Source organism: Cetorhinus maximus, chromosome 13, assembly GCF_964194155.1.
Source record: "Cetorhinus maximus chromosome 13, sCetMax3.hap1.1, whole genome shotgun sequence".
In the NCBI taxonomy this organism is placed as follows: Eukaryota; Metazoa; Chordata; class Chondrichthyes; order Lamniformes; family Cetorhinidae; genus Cetorhinus; species Cetorhinus maximus.
The window spans coordinates 33,913,384-33,919,383 of record NC_135891.1 but is presented as its reverse complement, the minus strand read 5'-3'; positions in this window follow the sequence as shown (position 1 = coordinate 33,919,383).

The following is a 6,000-nucleotide window of genomic DNA, read 5'->3' as shown; positions in this document are numbered from 1 at the left end:
GTGAAACCAGTTTGCGATCATCCACTCCAGCGGTCAATGGCGGGCCTTGTTTCCCGCCGCTGGACGTCGGGAGTGTCATTTTAATACATCTGCATATAATTATAATCCGTGCCCGCCGGAATCATGCCCCCACGCTGGATCATCCAGGTGCCAATGTGCTTCACAACTGTACATAAGCAACATGCACTTGCCAAGCTGCACTTCACTCGGCACTTTGAGGTTTTCCTACCTTGCTTTGGGCAGCACTTGCAGTCATCAGCACCAGGCTTCACAGGCAGCACCACATCACTTTCAGGGGGGCTCACAGGCAGGTCTGCACCTACCAGTAAGGTGCAGGGGGCTTTTTAATGGCTGAAGGACTACGGCTTATTTGGGGAAGAAGGGAGAAGAGGCTGCAGGACAAAGGCTATACTGGGGAAGAGGGGTATCCCAGGGTGTGTGCGGGGGCACATGTTGATCTGTGCAAGAGGCCTCAAGATGGTCAGGGCTGAGGAGGCAGTCTCCAGAGGAGATGAGGCCAGATGGAGATGTGAGGGTGTGTGTGTATGAGAGTGAGTGATGATGTCCCTTGAGCTGACAGTGAGTGAGATGCCAGTGAATGTGCGATGGCCTTGTTAGCGTGTGAGTTTAGAGTGATGAGATGTTTGCCTTACCCTGGTGGCACGGATGAGATCATTCATCCGCTTTCTGCACTGGATGGCCAACCTCTTCTGTGCAGCATTGGCACTGACCACCACTGCCACCGTCTCCCAAACCAGCGTGGTGAGATTGCTGGACCTCCTGCAGCCAGAGCTGGGGTGAAGGACATCACGGCAGCCTCCAAAAGGCATTCTAGTGATGGCTCACTGAACTCTTCTTGGCTTTCAGGGCCCTGTCTTCACTGGAGCAGTCCTGTGCTGCAAACATTGAGAACTGTGTGCGTGGCTGCAGTTTAGATATGGCACCCGAAGTGAGGAAATGGTGAGGTAATGGCATGGTGGGCAATTCAGAGACCGCCTGCCAGCGAGACGGCGTGTTTCCTGTGGCTGCATAATTAATGAGTTGGGAAGCGGAAGATATGGCGTGAAAAGCCGCCACTGCGGCTGGCGGGTAAAATGTCCTTTGTCCTGTCCGCTACTGCACCTGCTACTGCTAGTGCAAATCTGGGGCGATTCTGCCCCTAAACACACTCAGTGACACTTATCATTAGCTGGAGGTTGCAAACTGGAACCGCAGAACCCTGATGCCACTGTAAATAAGTTTGGGTCTGAAAACCTTCTTTCCCATTACAGGAAATCTTATAACAATTATGTTATGGTGCTAAATTATAACAGGCCTTAACTGGACAGGAGAAGTCATAATATGTTTGGAAGAGCCAGTGTAAATCAACTCTACAAGCTTGCAGTGAACCTGAAGGTGATGTGCTCTCAGCTCACTGTGTGCTGCATAAAAACTCTTGAAGGGCTAGTCTCAGAATGGTACTCAGGTGTCAGCCTTGGCTCTGTAGTCATAATTTCATTTTTGTGTCGGAAGTTCATGGATTTAGGTCCACTCCAGAGACCTGGTTACATTCCTGCCTATAGGCAGGAACCTCAGTGCAATACTGAAAGAGCTCTGCTCTGTTGATGATGCTGCCTTTCAGATAATATATTAAACTAATGCCCAATTTGTCTTCTCAGGTCAACATAAAATACCCAATAACACTATTTTAAGAGTCAATGAGCTCCCTTGGTGTCGACATCAACCAACACTTTATAAAACAAGTCATCCGATCATTTATTTCATTATTGTTTCCAGAACCTTACTTTATGAAAATTAGATGCCACATTGCCTACATTAGACAACAGTGGTTATACTTCAAAAGTACTTCATGGAGTCAAAGGTGTCCAGTCGGGAGAGATAAAGGGTGAGACGAAGCAGGGGTAGTAAGGATAGTGAAGAAGCAAAAGGGAAGGGGTGTAATTTTTTTATATTGGTGCTGTGCAGATTGAAGTGCTGCTCAGGTGCTTCATTTTCATTAAGGACTCGTCCCCTAATTTACATCTTTTGCACAGCTTCTGGTGCCCATGATGCCATCCATTATAATGCCATTGGTGTCTCAGCCATATTGCAAACCTCATCCTTCACACTGTTAGGATCAGAAAAGGCTAATTGCTTATAGCAAGGCCAGACTGGAGTGAAGCAAAACATTCCCGATGCAACAGAGCAGGTGAGATTACTGTATTGGTATTCTCAGAGTATAGTGGTGACATAATATTCACTTCTTCCCCGATATGATGACTTCACATGAAAGTGCCATTCCAGAGTCACTTCTAATAATACACTGAATGGGCCTCTGCCATTGGAATATCAGATTCATATTGTAATTGAAACTTCAATGTTGGTGAAGCCCTGACTACTTAATGCACACACTGCACTTATATTGTAATTGGCAACTCCATTTATAAGAAACATAACAAAGCAAAGAACAGGAAAAGACTAGCTGGACCACTAAGACTGCCTCAAACTGTTGTGGTGCAACTTATATAAATCATGAACCCCCAGCAGCAATCTCTGTTTATATCAACCAGTTTATAATGTAGGGACAAAGTATAACAGTAGGAAATTCCTCATATCATTAAAAGTGATCAAATAGGTTCCAAAAGACAACCTCCCAATACCCCACCTCTTATTTGTGTATAGTGATACAGTCAAAGTCACTGCTGAATGTTTGCTGCAAATCTGCTTTCACTGCACGAGGTAGCAACTCTCAAAAGAAATACCACCTGATATCAAACTTTTTTTTACATTTAAGTGACTAATACTCATGTTCCCTGCTTCTCCCTAACCTATCTATCTCAAATAGCCTATCCATGTGGACTGAATCTATTTCATTATTTTAAAGACATCAATCAAACCTCCTCAAAATCTGTGTTTTCCTGGTTAAGAAGCACAAGCTGTCTAAGCCTACTATGGTAAATAAGAGCCTTAAAATTATGTATCGATCTAGTGGCTGTCCTCTGAAACTTTTCCAAGGCTTCTATGTGAGGGAAAGAAAACTGGATGCAATGGGGATAATTTTCACCTTCACTTTTTGGGCAATAAACTGGTGGAGCATATCAGTTGCCTATGATAGAAACTGAATGGTGTTCATTTCAGCTGCGTTCAATAACAGGCAGATGATCCACTCTGCCATTTTGCCATGTAAGCAGTGAATATGAAAATTAGCCCCAGTTTTCTAAGTGAGGCCCAACCAATGTTTTATGTAAGGACAATATAGCAATTTGTGTTTTGCATTTATTCATCCTCGCAATATACCCTAGCATTCCATTTACCTCTGTTAGTCCCCATGTGGCACTGGTCATTGACCTTCAGAGATCATGTACTTCAACACCCAGGTCCTGCACAACAGCAATACAAGTTAGCAAAATACTGTGGATGCTGGAAATTTGAAATAAAAACAGAAAATGCTGTAAATACTCAGCAGGTCAGATAGCATCTGTGGTAAGACAAACAGAGTTAACCTTTCAGGTCAATGACCTTCGATGAAAGGTCATTGACTTGAGAGTATTTCCAGCATTTTCTGATTTTAGTCCTACTCAACAGCCTTAAGCCTGCACCCTCCATGGTGTACACATGCTTGATGTTAACCTTACACATGTGCATAACAGCACATTTACCTACAATAAATGGCACCCACCAGATGCAGGTTCATTTTCTCATCATATCCAGATCTGTCTGTAATCTATATTTCTTATCACAGGTCCTAATGCCCACATGAATCTTTTCACCATTATAAACTTGCACATGGTTCCCCAGAAATCTTCATGGTGATCATTGACATGTTTGATATCCTATATGTCAGAATGGGAGAAAATAACCACCCTTCACACCCCTCTTCTGTGTTTTCTGATACCCTTACCTCCTCTTCTGCTTTGACGTCCCAGTGCGTTCTCTGTAAATTTCTGTAAGCCCTCAACTGTGTTGGCTCAGCCACTTAGGGAATTCCACAACCTCCCAGCAACAGCTGAGTTCCTGGTCATGACTCACGTTAATAAAGTGACTTCTCAGCTTTTCTAGTAAAAGCAGAGATAGAGCTTAAACTTCCCAAGCCCACTAAGGAAGTAGGGGAAGGGATAAAGTCATTTGGAGCTGTGGCAGGGGCTGACCGGCCATTTTACAGCCTGCCTGATTTTCCTTTAAAGGAAAATCCATCAGTGTGTACGACAGATGGCTGCTCCACTACTGCCCAGCAGTGAAAATTAAAAGCTACTACCTGGAGTCAATACTAAGTGCAGTCTGCAAATAAGGTGAGGGTTAGAGGTCAGGGGATAATTAGACCAGTTTATGCAAATATAATTCAGTCCCCCTTTTTAAGCCATGCATATGTCATTTTTAATAGTTATATTATAATTTCCTATATTTACATTTCCAATGCAAGTTGCCAATGTAAATTTGTTATTACACCCTCCTGCCAGGATGATGCTCCAGCACCTCCACTGGGGGGAGGTTATAATTACAGCTTAATAAGTTTCCCCAGGTAGTTTCCATTATAAATAGGAATGCCGGAATTTATAATGGAAAAAGATCACAGGAAGTACATATAGATGCAGGTTATAATATATAATGGGGGCGAGAAATTCATTGAAAATAGATTGAAATGCAAGCAAACATTTGATTAAATCACATTTTTGGTGCGAAGCCTTGCCCGCCAGAAGCTCACATCATAACGCTGAACGGGAAGCTTATGGGCAGGGTTCCTATTGATTCCTGCTATTCACTCCAAGGAGAAAAAGGTGCTCTGGCCACAGTGCAAATTCAGGACCCTGACCCTGTAAGGTGTATACAAGCAATTGCCCCCTGCAGCATACATGCTGGATCACAGCAATGATTTCAACCATTAGTTTGCTTGCTTTCAGAGGGCTGCTAAAAATCTACGTCCCACCAAGAAAATGTGATTTAATGTCTTTAATCTCAATGGACATAGAGTAGCTCAAGATTAATGAAGAAAATTTATTACATATCTTACAGAATTCTGCAAGCTTTGGCACAGTACAATTGTGTGGGAAGATTTTGTGCTTATAGATGAGCATTGGCAGAGGACCAGATATAGCATAGTTTTCCACAACCGCCGTTTTATTACATGCTACTACCAATCTAGCAGACAGGAGAATACAACAGAAACAGTTCTTTGTTAAAAGGCAGTCTTGTGTTGATGGTATAGCTGCATAATGTCACAGGATTCATGCCTTCTCCCCTTTTCTTTGCAAAACAGAACATACAGATGATGACAACCATCTTGCCTGGGTGATTGAGCAATTAAAACCGTTCCAATTATTAAATTGCTCTCAAACCACCCACAATTTTTATGCAGGCTTCTAGGTGAATGGCTAAGCCATCAGACCAAAGTTATTGAGGCCCTTCTTTAAATAGATGAGGCAGATTTGGATCTGTGAATCCATGTCTCCTGACTGCAATGGGATGTGTTTACATTTACATGCAATTTGAACTCACTTTCCTATTTCTGCAGTGAGAATTCTGCATCCACGCAATAGATTCTAGGAAATGTGGGTCAAGCTCAAATAGGGTATAGAGCTGGTAAAGGGTCATCACTCCTATTTTTTTTCCGAATTCCTTGGATTTGGCACACACAGATATTAGGCAGAAAAAGTCAGGTCTCACACAAACAACAATTCGATGCCTTTTCCAATGGCTTTCACAAAGTGTCAGCAAAGCCCTGGGTTCTAGCTCTGGATTGTTTTGATGAGCTGAACACGGCAGGGTGATAGTTTGGCTGTACAATAGTTCTTGAGTATCCTTAGGGCAGGTGGGGGAAAAATCAAGCAGGTTCCTATTCCGTATCAATATCTAGAGATGGAAATTGCATATGTTGTCATTATTGAGGCAGGACTTGTCTTTATTATTGCATAGAGGGCTACCATTGACAGTCATTCACAGGTATGAAGGACTGACTTTTATGCTTTGGGCAGGAAGCAGGAGTTGTGACCTTTTCCAGGTCCCGAATCCACCCCTGGGTTTCGA